This window comes from Pelophylax lessonae (genome assembly GCF_965119305.1).
Source record: "Pelophylax lessonae genome assembly, chromosome: 11".
Lineage (NCBI taxonomy): Eukaryota > Metazoa > Chordata > Amphibia > Anura > Ranidae > Pelophylax > Pelophylax lessonae.
Genome location: NC_138778.1, coordinates 196,804,920 through 196,820,333, shown reverse-complemented (window position 1 = coordinate 196,820,333; position 15,414 = coordinate 196,804,920). Strand labels below are relative to the sequence as shown.

The following is a 15,414-nucleotide window of genomic DNA, read 5'->3' as shown; positions in this document are numbered from 1 at the left end:
TGGAGACATCTCTCCGCAGGGGGGTGTGTATTGAGAGACTGCCTGTTTACCATATTCTCATTAGGTTATCTGTAGCCTGTTTCAATGTATAAATGTTCAGTTCCCATAACTGGGTGTAAAACTGTATGTCTTGGAATTTAATGCATGTTGAACCCTCAACACCTGTGTGGATTGTCTTGTGATTGAGGGGTTAAGGGCTGGGTATGGCTTCTCCGCAGGCTGTGGGTGCGTTTGGAGGACAGGAGACACAGGTCCGGCGGATGTGCCCACCTAGGGTACTAAGATCCGTTACAGGATGTGTAGTTCTGCAACAGCTGGAGGGCCCTAGTTTGAGGATCCCTGCTTTAGAGCAATATCCCTAATGAAAACATACAGCAATAAAAACATGACTGATGTGCCAAACTTTACCTAAAAAAAAAATGTTTATTGCTTTTTCTATCCAAAGGGAATCTACTTATTTTATGTCTCAAGGACATAAAGTGCAATAAAAACCAAAAAAAAAAAAAAAACAGAATCAATATAAATCAATAGAGCACTGACATTTTCCTCCTGATTGTGTCAAACAATTCCCCGGTGTGTAAAGTTTATGTGAAACAAAGTACCTAACTTTGTGTTGATTAATAAAAAAATTCAATAAAAATCTGTGCACAATTAACAACAGGTCCAACAAAGTCTAATGGTGTGTTTTCCAAAAAAATCCACCACCATGTCAATCTTCAGATACTTTAAACACCTCAAAGTGTTACCCTTCACCACATTCAAGAGATTCACTTACCAGAAACGCATGCCTATCTTTTGAAAGATTAGGCAAACGCAGCTCAAATGATTTCAGTCAGAATCTCTTACATTTCTCAGTCCCCCAAATAAATTTATAAATTTAAAAAAAAAAAAAACTTACATAGTGTGATACCATCCACAAAGTTTTATTTAATAAAGTAAAAAGGTACTCAGATATAATCAATAATCAGCAGGCAGGTAACAAAAACTACAATATGCCAGATGAACTGCCACAGAGAGGGAACAATCCTCTGGCCATCAGCTGCTGCCCACTCATCTCCAGCAGTAACACGAACACAATCCAGAACTCTTGTCGGCATCAAGCTCCACGGGGTGAAGTGGTGTGAGTTTTTTTTTTCTTTGTATTTATACATTTATTTGGGGGACTGAAGAGAATTTTACCCAAAAAAGACACAGTGGTTACAATTTTTTGATATCTTACCACTGAACTTTGTTGGAACTGATGATAAATTGCTCAGATTTTTATTGCATTTGATTTTTACTAACACACAGCTACGTATTTTTTTTACATAAAGTTAACACATTGAGGTTTTATTGACACAATTTGGAGGAAAATGTCAGCACTGTAGTTATTGATTTTTTTTTAATTATTTGTAGGGGTTTTTTTTTTTATATATATATATATATATATATAGCAGCTGATTGATGCAGTGCCTTGAAAAAGTTTTCTTACTCCTTGAAATTTTCCACATTTTGACATGTTACAGCTAACGTGTTTTATTGGGATTTTATGTGATAGACCAATACAAAGTGACAATTGTCAAGTGGAAGGAAAATGATGAATGGTTTTCAAAATGTTTTATGAATAAATATGTGAAAAGTGTGGCGTGCATTTGTATTCAGTCCTCCTGACTCAATACTTTGTAGAACCACCCTTCACTACAATTACAGCTGCAAGTCTTTTAGGGTATGTCTCTACCAGCTTTGGACATATAGAAAGTGACATTTTTGCCCATTCTTCTGTTCGAAATAGCTCAAGCTCTGTCAGATTGGATGGAGACCATCTGTAAACAGAAATTTTAAAATTTTACCACAGATTCTCAGTTGGATTTAGATCTGGACTTTGACTTGGCCATTTTACGTTTTTGATCGTAACATGAGAAAATGTGGAAAATGTCAAGGGTTCTGAATACTTTTTCAAGGCACTGTACACTTGGTAAGGTTTTTTTTTTTTGGGGGGGGGGGGCACTGGCCACAGTCTGATCCCCCAAAATTCAAAAGAACAACAGTAAAGTGGCCTTTTGTTGAGAAAGATTTGGAGATCCCTGGTGTAGGGTGTTAGTTCACCTTTTCATTTTCTGTGGAAAGATGATCTTATATTTTAAAATGTCTTCTTGGCTTGATGTTTCTGTCTACAGTGGACAACAGACAACTTTTTAAAACTGAATTCCAGGATAAAAAAATATTATGTACAGTATCTCACAAAAGTAAGTACATCCCTCACATTTTTGTAAATATTTTATTATATCTTTTCATGTGACAACACTGAAGAAATGACACTTTGCTACAATGTAAAGTAGTAAGTGTACAGCTTGTATAACAGTGTACATTTGCTGTCCCCTCAAAATAACTCAACACACAAACGTTAATGTCTAAACAGCTGGCAACAAAAGTGAGTACACCCCTAATTGAAAATGTCCAATTTGGGCCCAATTAGACATTTTCCCTCCCCGATGTCATGTAACTCATTAGTGTTACATGGTCTCAGGTGTGAATGGGGAGCAGGTGTGTTAAATTTGGTGTTATGACTCTTACTCTCTCATACTGGTCACTGGAAGTTCAACATGGCACTTCATGGCAAAGAACTCTCTGATGATCTAAAAAAACAATTGTTGCTCTACATAAAGATAGCCTAGGCTATAAGAAGATTGCCAAGACCCTGAAACTGAGCTGCAACACGGTGGCCAAGACAATACAATGTTTTAACAGGACAGGTTCAATTCTGAACAGGCCTCTGAACAGGTCGACCAAAAAGGTTGAGTGCACGTGCTCAGCATCATATCTAGAGGCTATCTTTGGGAAATAGACGTATGAGTGCTGCCACTATTGCTGCAGAGGTTGAAGGGGTGGGGGGGTCAGCCTTTCAGTGCTCAGACCATACGCCGCATACTGCATCAAGTTGGTCTGCATGGCTGTCATCCCAGAAGGAAGCTTCATCTATAGATGATGCACAAGAAAGCCTGCAAACAGTTTGCTGAAGACAAGCAGACTAAGGACATGGATTACTGGAACCATGTCCTGTGGTATGATGAGACCAAGATAAACTTACTTGGTTCAGATGTTGTCAAGCGTGTGTGGCCGCAACCAGGTGAGGAGAACAAAAACAAGTTTGTCTTGCCTACAGTCAAGCATGGTGGTGGGAGTGTCCTGGTTTGGGGCTGCATGAGTGCTGCCGCCACTGGGGGGCTACAGTCCATCAAGGGAAAGGGACCATGAATGCCAACATTTACTGTGACTTACTGAAGCAGAGCATGATCCCCTCCCTTTGGAGACTGGGTGGCAGGGCTGTATTCCAACATGATAACAACCCCAAATACACCTCTAAGACGACCACTGCCTTGCTAAAGAAGATGAGGGTAAAGGTGATGGACTGGCCAAGCATGTCTCCAGACCTAAACCCTATTGAGCATCTGTGGGGCATCCTCAAATGGAAGGTGAAGGAGCGCAAGGTCTCTAATATCCACTAGCTCCGTGATGTCATCATGGAGGAGTGGAAGAGAACTCCAGTGGCAACCTGTGAAGCTCTGGTGAACTCCATGCCCAAGAGGGTTAAGACAGTGCTGGAAAATAATGGTGGCCACACAAAATATTGACACTTTGGGCCCAATTTGGACATTTTGACTTAGGGTGTACTCACTTTTGTTGCCAACAGTTTAGACATTATTGGCTGTGTGTTGAGTTATTTTGAGGGGACAGCAACTTTACACTGTTATACAAGCTGTACACTCCCTACTTTACATTGTAGCAAAGTGTAATTTCTTCAGTGTTGTCACATGAAAAGTTAGAAAAAAATATTTACAAAAATGGGAGTGGTGTACTAATTTTTGTGAGATACTGTAGGTATTGAATTTAATTATTTTTTGCAGCTGAAAATGTTAATTGGGATAACAGTTTTGTATCGCATGCTACAACTATAGAACTGTGTTAGTGTATATCTGCCACCTCTCCTATATGTAGTAATTTCACATCAAAGTGCATGTTAACCTATGTTATAAAATGTAGGGACTAGCTTCTATTGTTCCTTACATTGCATTAGCTCTTCCTTTTTTAATTTGGAACCGGAAAATAAAAAAAAAGTAGCTGTATAAGTAAGTATCTAATGATCTGCCAGTCCACTTCATCAGGAAAAGTGTAAGGTTCTGGCACTCTCAGTGCCTCCTATCACATTTATTCCGGGTGATTTCCATCTACCTAGACAGAAGAAACACATATAGGTGTGTTTCCCTTTAAGGCTGAAGCTGTCATCACCCAGCGCCGGACTAGATGGCTATTTAGGGCGTCGGTTCTCACTCACATGTGTTCGTTCAAACACCAGTACCTGGATACTAATCTTGCTTGAAGCTTCCATGCTTGCAAGCTCTCCTCGCTGACGAACCTCGCTGCGCTGATCCCTGCATCCTGCTACTGGATCATCCGCATCTCCTGAGCGATCCTTCGGCTATCGCTATTAGTGCTAAGTACCACACAGGGAAAATCTCTATAGACTTGTACTAGGCTTACACTATTTAGCTCTGCATAGCAAGGACTGTCTTTTACATCTGCATAACTAGATTGCTAGCTCTTGAGGCTACTGCTACTATTTCCTGCACTGGGTTGATCTCTCCTGTATGCACCTGCTACTCTGTCATCTGTTATCATACATGATCGCTAACCCTTCCTGCATCCATCTGCACTGTCTCACCTCAAGTGTCTGTCACCTACCACTTCCACTCAAACCTATCCCTAAGACCTTTATCATTGTCTTACCACATGTATAGAAAGTCACACTAGGAACCAGCTTAATTACTGTGTGTATTTACTTGCTGAAATAAGACCTTCCATACATGATGAGTCATTGAGGTTGGGATTGGTATCTCAGCATATCTCCTACATGACTACTGACGTGGAACTACTTCTGCAGCTGAAAATCCACACCTTATAAGAAACGCAAGGAGCGTTACAGATTGAACGAACCCAAAAAATGGATTCAGCAGAAGTAGCCACTCAGGTGACACAATTAAAACAGCAGGTATCTGCGTTAATACACGCACTTGCTGAATTGAAAAACGACAATCAGGCTCTGTCGCAGCAGGTAATTAGACTGACACAACTTACCTCTGCACAGTCTCCTGAACCCAAGATAAATCCCCCTTTGGTATTTACAGGCGATCGCAAAAAATTTCGCGAATTTAAAAACGCATGTGAGTTACTTTTTTTGCTAAAACCTCGTACCTACCTTACTGATCACATTAAGGTTTGTACTATTATTTCTTACCTATCAGGCGATCCTCGAGCCTGGGCAGATTCTCTTTTTGAAAAAAACGACCAGCTTCTCAACTCCTATGCCTTGTTCCTGGCAGAGCTCACTAGCCTATATGATGACCCCAATAGGCAGAGTACTGCCGATCTTCAGTTAAGATCCTTGAAACAAGGAAAAAGGCCTGTAGAAGACTTTGTCGCAGAATTCAAGAGATGGACCCTTGATTCAGGATGGAATGATGCATCTCTGAAAACCCAATTTAGGCTTGGCCTATCAGAAGCCGTCAAGGACGAGCTCGCCCGAGCAGAGATGCCAAAAACCCTGGATACATTGATACAACTCAGTATCACCATAGATAGAAGACTACGAGAAAGGAAGTCTGAAAAAATGGAAATGCCATTATCCAGTTCTTCTCAGAATTCAGCTATTGACCCCACTCCTAAACCCGCTCCAGGTAACCACAGACCCCGGCTACCTAAGGAAAAAAGGAGACCTAGTAGATATGGTGATCCTGCCTGGTCATGGTCCGAGCCTGCCTCAAACAGTCGACCTTGTCACTCTGACACATCCCATTTGGACCCTGATCCTACAGAGATGGATGAGGAGCCTATGGAGATTGGTGCCATACATGCTAGGTTGTCCTCACAAGAAAAAAGAGATCACAGGAGAATCTGTGGCCTTTGTTTTTATTGTGGTGAAGGGGGACATTTCATTACATTCTGCCCAACCAGACCCCATAGGCCTAAGGCTCTCCCAATGGAGGCCAGGCGAATCCGAAGGGTCTTCCCTGAAAAACAGCCTGGAAATTATCAAGGCTGTTGCCAGCCCTGTCCCCGTTCTATATCAGTGAAGGACACCCAGAAATTAACAAATATTGGAATAGATATTCCTTCAACTCCAGTGAACTTTATACCACGTTCAAAAAACCCTCCTGTACCACCTCCTGAGGATACTCCTATTTTTGCAAGCACATTTCTGGCTTCCGATGAAAATACAGAGATTCTTGCACCTGACTGCGTACGTGCTTCTAATGGCACGGTGGTATGTAGGAAGGATCTGAGGATGTTTGAAGAAGCATTGGTTGCTAGGTCTACTAGGATTACTTCGGATGGTTATGCGTCCGATTCTAGTGAGGGGTCCATGTAGCAGACACCCTAACAACAAGTGATCCGATTCTCATCGGTTACCAACCTGATCCGATTTTTATATCGGCAACAAGGGATCCGATTCTCATCGGCTACCAACCTGATCCGATTTTCATATCGGCAACAAGGGATCCGATTCTCAGATCGGTTACCAACCTGATCCGATTCTCATATCGGCAACCATTTTTTTTTTTTCCGATTTTCATATCGGAGACCAGTCTTATCCGATTCTCGTATCGGCAACCAGTATTATCCGATTCTCATATCGGCAACCAATTTTTTTTTTTTTCTTCCCGATTTTCATATCGGCAACCAGTTTTATCCGATTCTCGCATCGGAGACCAGTCTCATTCCGATTCTCATATCGGCAACAAAAAAAAAAAAGAGAAATTTTTTTTTTTCCTTCCGATTTTCGCATCGGCAACCAGTCTCATGTGATTCTTATATCAACAACCAGCCTTAGAGGCCTTCTGGAGCCGGCCTTACGGGGGGGGGGGTAATGTAAGGTTCTGGCACTCTCAGTGCCTCCTATCACATTTATTCCGGGTGATTTCCATCTACCTAGACAGAAGAAACACATATAGGTGTGTTTCCCTTTAAGGCTGAAGCTGTCATCACCCAGCGCCGGACTAGATGGCTATTTAGGGCGTCGGTTCTCACTCACATGTGTTCGTTCAAACACCAGTACCTGGATACTAATCTTGCTTGAAGCTTCCATGCTTGCAAGCTCTCCTCGCTGACGAACCTCGCTGCGCTGATCCCTGCATCCTGCTACTGGATCACCCGCATCTCCTGAGCGATCCTTCGGCTATCGCTATTAGTGCTAAGTACCCCACAGGGGAAATCTCTATAGACTTGTACTAGGCTTACACTATTTAGCTCTGCATAGCAAGGACTGTCTTTTACATCTGCATAACTAGATTGCTAGCTCTTGAGGCTACTGCTACTATTTCCTGCACTGGGTTGATCTCTCCTGTATGCACCTGCTACTCTGTCATCTGTTATCATACATGATCGCTAACCCTTCCTGCATCCATCTGCACTGTCTCACCTCAAGTGTCTGTCACCTACCACTTCCACTCAAACCTATCCCTAAGACCTTTATCATTGTCTTACCACATATATAGAAAGTCACACTAGGAACCAGCTTAATTACTGTGTGTATTTACTTGCTGAAATAAGACCTTCCATACATGATGAGTCATTGAGGTTGGGATTGGTATCTCAGCATATCTCCTACATGACTACTGACGTGGAACTACTTCTGCAGCTTAAAATCCACACCTTATAAGAAACGCAAGGAGCGTTACAAAAAGCTTCCTGTTTGTCTCTGGTTAGTTTGGATGCATACATTCTTCTTGGGAGATACAAGACACCATAACAATGCACAGCCTGCCTGTAGTCAGGTTGCTGCCATACTTCCGCCTTGAGTGAGAGCTACAGAGTACCCATGAAGCAAAAGAGTTCTGGGGATCTGTGAAGTCGGTGGAAGTTGTTAATCGTCAATAGCAGTCTTCAATCCTACCCCTTAGAGTCCAGGATGGAATGCAGTGCTGTATAGCAGGCACATACATGAGTGTACTAATAATAATAATAAAAAGCAACAAATAAAGGTGTAAGACAATGTTTTTATATTATATGTATATTTACTAGATAAAGCTCTGCTCTGCTGACTGCTGGAAGTTATTATTTATTTATTTTTTTAGAAAAAGGACAAAAACATATCCTTTAAATCCTTAAATGAACTCGCATTGTACATAGTTTCTAGCTGTCAGAGAAAGATCAGAATATTGCCCAAAAAATCTGACCCATCTTTTTACTAGTAGTAATATTGGTCTCCTGTGGTCATTACTGAAGTATATCAGGCAAACATATTGTGCAGTACTTTCTGTTCATGTACAGCACACTTAAATCAGGACTATACTTGTAAAAAAAAAAAAACAACACCATGACCATAATACTTTTTTAAAAAACATAAAATGAAAAAGTAATGAAATACTTACCCTTTATCTGCAGTAACTTCTGCTCCAGGAGTGTGCTGATGCTCCAAACATGATCAAATGCAAATAATAATCACATGACATTTGTTAGGTAGGCCAATATGTGGCTCTCTCTGAAGTGCTAACCCTAAGCCACTTAATGTTACCAAGTGCTACAGCACTAAAGGGAGCAAGTGTCACTGGTTCTAATTTTAAAATATTTTATTCTTTACAATGCATGCATTTAAGGGGCAAGGTAATGTGGTTGTTAAGAGCAAAGAAAATTCTCCTGCGCTTGGGTGGTATGAAATGAAGGATAAGGATTCTTGTATGGTCTTGGTATGCACCACTCTAGGTCTTTCTGCCCCCTTAGGACCAAGGGTATCCAAAATATACTAAAAACTACAACAAAAGAAGGGCACACCGACCTCATGCATTACCTCTAAAAGGTTTATTGTAATCCAAAGACAACACACATTATACTCACAAAGGAGTGATGATAAAGCACATAAAGGACAATAAAACCTGTCATCTCTCAAAAGGACCAAGGAACTTCTGTACTGGATAACGTGCTGGTGTCAGCAACTATATGCCTGGGCTGATGCATTTCTAGTGAGAACCCTCTTCCTCAGAGCCAAAACGTGCTACTGAACTGTTGTTCCATTCACAAGGTGTTAAGTAGTTGGCTAGTACCGCCCTCCACAAACCGCCCCACCCCACGGGGAGCAAAGGTCAGCAATGTGAGTGGAAAAGGCCAACATATTGCCGGGGGGCAGCACAACATGCTGAGTTGCATGCAACACTGCAACAATAATTAATTATTTATCTATTTATTTATTTAATTGTTTCATTCTTAGTCCATGGTATATGATTGCTTTTAACTATGCTAATGTTGTTGTTTGCAATTGGTGTAGATTGTGGCCGGTGTTGCATGCAACTTGGCATGTTGTGCTGCCCCGACAATATTTTGGCCTTTTCCACTCACATTGCTGACCTTACTCCCTCTGGGGCAGGACGGTTTGTGGAGGGTGGTACTAGCCGACTACTTAATACCTTGTGAATGGAACAACAGTCCAGAAGCACGTTTTGGCTCTGAGGAAGACGGTCCTCCCTTGAAACGCGTCGGCCCAGCCATATAGTTGCTGACACCAGCACGTCATCCAGTACAGGAGTTCTGAGTCCTTTTGAGAGACGGCTGGTTTTATTGTCCTTTATGTGCTTTATCATCACTTGTTTGTGAGTATAATGTGTGTTGTCTTTGGATTACAATAAAACTTTTAGTGGTAATGCACGAGGTCAGTGCACCCTTTTTTTGTTGTTGTTTTTAATGTGGTTGTTACTTCATTGCAGGTCTTCCTTAGGATATGTGAGTTACAAACTTCAGGGTAAAGCATTTAAGTAGTATGAGGGACAAAAATAGAACCAATGTCTGGCTGCAAACTAAAATAAACAAGCAACCATTATAAGATCTCTTTTTGGATAGAAACATTCTCCAAAAAATAAATATGTTTGTTTGATTGAAACAATATATTGAATAACCCCTTAGTTGTGTGTTTACTGTGAGAATGCCCAAAGTAGAGAAGGGAAAGTGGTTGATTAAAAAAAAAAAAAAAAACACAAGAACAAAAAGTCAACTAGACACTGACAAAAAAAACTAGATTGCTTGGCAACAAATCAAAGTGTCTAGCCCACAAATCATTTGCAGAATTTGTGCTACTTAAAACAGCATAACCTATGAAGAGTTATTGTTGCAATCTCAAAGTTCCCTTCACAATATGACAACGGAGCTTTGCGCACGTCAAAAACACACAAGTGAGATTTTGCCGTTGATGTCTTCTACAAAGGATCTATCCTTTTTTTAATTCATTTAGACAGGAGGAAGCAATGGAAGACTATGGGCAGAACCAGGTATGGGCTTTTGTTCTTAAAGATCTGAAGTCTTGATTCATATGCTGATCTCAAAGTACTTTCAACCTCTCTTGTGGGGGACACAGTAGGATTAGAATGAAAAAGAGAACCTGAAAATCTATCCCACAGCAGAATTAATTATTGCCTTATCTGCTGGAGGGGCAGAAATGTATTATGCTGCGCTGCAGAGATAGCAAACATCACAAGTAGATTGCCAGGCAATGGCCATTGAAGTCACTGCCTGCTCTTGAAGTTAAGATGATTACACAGAAACAAAAGACGATATCCAAAACATAGGAATGTCAGCTATTATGACCTAACAAGCTGACTGGAAGAAGAAGATGACAAAAGAGACATCCTGCGACAAAAGGTATAGAAACTTTTAAAAAAGAAGCAAAGTTTGTAAGATTATCAGATTTTCATGATGTGTTGACTTGAAACTCCAATTTTGTGAAGAAGAGAAAAACAATTGCCTTTTGTTAGCATACAAGGTTTGTATTTAATCAGCAACAACCACTGTATGTCATTGCTGTGTGCCTATTACATTGTATGACCACTAGATGGCAGTGTTACATTTGTGAGTTCATGTTTTGTCTATGCCTCAAAAAGTAATAAAGAAGAGTTCCTGCTCCGAAACAAAAGCAGCGTTCAGTGAAACAACAGACTGTCTGCCTGTACTTTGTTTAGACCCAAAAGGTTATATCTAACAGGTTATGGGCCCAGGACATGTTACAGAAGCCCAGGATATAATACAGATTACCCCTGGATATAGCCAGATACAGTGAGCTAAAGCAAGTGAGTACAGGAGACAGCAACAGAAAGACAAACAGCAGAAATGGCTGCTGCCATCCCCTCAGCAAAGTTCTCCATTGCAAATCTGACAAATCAGAACTACCAATCTTGGAAATTCAAGATGAAAATGCTGCTTATAAGAGAAGGTACGTGGAAATGTATAAATGAATCAAGACCTGCACAGCCCACAGAGGAGTGGTTAGACAGAGATCAGAAAGCACAGAGCACAATCTCCCTGTGCATAGATGATGATCAAATCATACATATATGTAACTGTCAGACTGCTAAAGACATGTGGGAAGAGTTACAGAAAGCACATGAAAGAGTTAATCTCAGCAATAAACTGTATTTAATCAGAAAGCTCTATCAGACTAAGCTACAGAAAGACCAGGACATGCAGGACTATATAAGACCTTAGAGATGGTGGAGAGACTGAGAGGGATTGGAGAAGAGATAAAAGATTTCCATCTTGCAGCGCTGTTATTAAGTGGACTTCCTGAAAGTTATGAGACACTTGTCACAGCACTAGATGCACGTCCAGATGATGATCTGACACTGGAATATGTTAAAGGCAAGCTTGTGGATGAATACAAGCGCAAAACTGAAAGCATGAGTAATGTGAGTGTGTGTTCAGAGACAGCTTTAAAGACAAAATTCAAAAATAAACACAGTAACGTGCAGCTAGAAAAGCGGGAATGCTTTGTGTGCAAGAAACCAGGACACCTAAAAGCAGATTGTAGAATCTGGAAAGCTAGAATGCAAAAACAAAGTGCATTACAACAAGCTAAGAATGTCATAGAAACAAAGGAGTATGCATTCGGATCCAAAAATGGTGTCACCTCTGTGCAAGCATGGCGTGCTACAAGTCACATGACAAATGACCGAAGTTTCTTCGCTCAGCTTGATGAAAGCAAAACAGAAGGGATAACTACAGCTAATGGACAATTTATGAAATCAGTGGGAATAGGAGATGGCTTTCTATACTGTCCTATATTTCCAGATATCACTAAAAAGATCCATATGAGGAATGTTCTGTATGTGCCAGATCTTGAAAGCAACCTTTTGTCAGTAAAGAAACTCACTAACCAAGGCAATGTAGTCACATTTCAGGGTGACAGTTGTATCATAACAAAAGGGGATTGCTTGCTTGCAAAGGCTAAAATCATAGATGAACTGTATCAGCTGAACTGCAGTGAAATGGTTAAAATAGCCAAAGAGGATAAACATTCAAACTGCATCCACACTTGGCACAGACGATTGGGGCACAGAAATTCTGATACAATAAAGAAAATAGTTGAGAATAACTATGCAAGTAGTATTAAGATTAATCCATGTGATCACATAATGATTTGTACCAGCTGTATTAAAGGAAAAATGGCAAGGACACCTTTTCCCAAGCAGACCAACAGCAAATCCCAAAAACCTCTGGACTTAATACATTCAGATCTTTGTGGTCCAATGAAAACTATGACTCCAGGAAAGAAAAAATACTTCCTGACCTTCATTGATGATTACTCCAGGTATACCACAGTATTTCTACTTCACAATAAAGATGAAGTGCCAGAGAAATTAGAAGAGTATCTCGCTCAAGTAAACAATATTTTTGGCGGAATGCCCAGAGTACTACGAACAGATAATGGCTCAGAATATACAAGTGGTAAAACACAAGCCATTCTCAGGAAGCATGGAATTATGTTCCAGACAACAGTTCCATATAACCCAGAGCAAAATGGAGTTGCAGAGAGAATGAACCGCACACTGTGTGAAAGTGGGAGGAGCATGCTATTTGATGCTGATATGCCAACTACATACAGGGGAGAAGCTATCACAACTGCATGTTATCTTCAAAATCGTTTGCCGGGAAAAGCAACAATAAAAACTCCATATGAACTGTGGAACAAAAGGAAACCAGATTTAAGACACATCAGAATTTTTGGAAGTAAAGCCTATGTACACATTCCAAAAGAAAAACGTACAAAATGGGATGCATGTGCAAAAGAAGGTGTACTTGTGGGGTACAGTGAATCTCAAAAAGGATACAGGATTTTACATCAAGACACGAACAAAGTAACAGTCAGCAGAAGTGTGATTATTGATGAAAGTTCTGTGTGCTCAAAGTTTGAACAACAGACTCAAACTTTTCAAACTGAGAAAGAATCAACATCAGTCACTCAAGAAAATAAGGGAAGTGATACAGAAATAGAAATAACTGCAGAAGAATCAAAACCTGAAACTGAACCAGAAATACCTTCAGTCAGAAAATCAACCAGAATCAATAAAGGTGTTCCAGCTGAACGTTTATCTTACATAGCTCGCAGAGCTGTTCAAACTGAACCAGGTTCATGGAAAGAGATGCAGAAACTGCCAATGCATGAGAAACAAGTATGGTATAAAGCCGCTGATGAAGAAATGACATCACTCAAAGATCTCCAGACATGGACACTTTCAGAGCTACCTCAAGGTAAACATGCCATAGGATGTAAATGGGTTTTTTAAAACCAAATGTAACTCTGAAGGGAAAGTCTGTCGGTACAAGGCAAGGCTGGTTGCTAAAGGTTACTCACAGAAGTTCGGTGAGGACTATGATGCTACTTTTGCTCCAGTTGCTAAACAAAGTACTTTCAGAACACTAATGACAGTGGCTGCCATGCGTACAATGATTGTGAAACATCACGATATTAAGACAGCTTTTCTTAATGGTGATATTGAAGAAGAAATTTACATGTCACAGCCAGAAGGATATTTGAAAAAGGGACAAGAGCATCTTGTCTGCAAGTTGAATAAATCTCTTTATGGCCTTAAACAATCAGCTCGAGCATGGAACCTGAAGATTAATCAAGTTCTACTAAATGAGGGATTTACAAGAAGCAAAGCTGATCCGTGCCTATATGCCAAACAAGTAGACACTGAGTGGATGTATCTGCTAATTTATGTAGATGACCTGATTGATCATTGCTCACAAAAACGACAATGAAATTGCAAAGTTAACAGGAGTACTCAACAAGCACTTTGAAACTAAAGACCTAGGTGAAGTGACATATTATCTTGGAATTGACATCCAGCGTGAGAAAGATGGAAGTTTCCTGTTGAATCAGAGTGCAAAAATTGAATCTATTCTTCAGCAATTCAACATGACAGAGGCGAAAGGAGCAAGCACACCTATGGATACAGTCTGTCCAAAGTTAGAAGGAGAAGATGATCTTCTCACATCCAATGAACAATACAGACAAGCAGTGGGGGCACTTCTCTACATTGCAACCACTACACGACCAGACATTGCAGCCAGCATGCGTCTTCTTTGCAGGCGAGTTGATAAACCACGTCAAAGAGACTGGAATGCGATCAAAAGAGTTATGAGATATCTGAAACAGACAAAAGACTTAAATTTGAAACTATCAGCAAGTGGTGGTTTAAACCTCGTGGGATATGTGGACTCCGATTGGGCAGGTGATCACAGCACACGCAAATCCACAAGTGGTTACTTATTAAAATTGGGAGACAGTCCTATATCATGGTCCAGCAAGAAACAGATGTCAGTGGCATTGTCCTCTACAGAAGCTGAATACATATCTGCAGCTTATGCCAGTCAAGAGGTTGTGTGGTTACAGCAATTACTCAAGGATCTTGGAGAAGCAACATCAGAACCTACCGTCTTATTTGAGGACAATCAGGCTTGCATTAAGCTTGCAACAAGTGAGAAAATTAATGGAAGAACCAAGCACATCGATGTCAGACATCATTACATTCATGACTTAGTTGATCAGAAAGTGATTGTACTTGTGTATTGTGAGTCGGAAAAAATGATTGCTGATGCTTTGACAAAGCCACTAGCTAGAACCAGATTGTGGATCTTAGATCAGAAATGGGATTGACATAGATAGTAGTTGTTGAGTGGGGGTGTTAGCATACAAGGTTTGTATTTAATCAGCAACAACCACTGTATGTCATTGCTGTGTGCCTATTACATTGTATGACCACTAGATGGCAGTGTTACATTTGTGAGTTCATGTTTTGTCTATGCCTCAAAAAGTAATAAAGAAGAGTTCCTGCTCCGAAACAAAAGCAGCGTTCAGTGAAACAACAGACTGTCTGCCTATACTTTGTTTAGCCCCAAAAGGTTATATCTAACACCTTTAAACCAGCTTCATGCAATGCAAATACAGATACTTACCATTCCTGTACTATAGATATTTGGATAAGCCATTATAATAAAATTATTAAGTTCTAATTGAAATCTTCTGCCTTCCCTACAATCAAATATGAAGTCCCAGTGCTGTAATGAGAAGCACTGCACCAAAAACATTGAAGTAAATGTGTAAGGTTATTGCCAAAG

At 40.4% G+C, this 15,414-nt stretch overlaps 1 pseudogene across 1 annotated transcript; it reads left to right on the top strand.

Moving 5' to 3' along the window:
• Positions 1–14,212: 14,212 nt before the first annotated feature.
• On the top strand, positions 14,213–14,837 carry LOC309567263 (annotated as a pseudogene). Its single transcript has one exon. The product of its transcript is annotated as an uncharacterized misc_RNA (transcript).
• Positions 14,838–15,414: the final 577 nt, after the last annotated feature.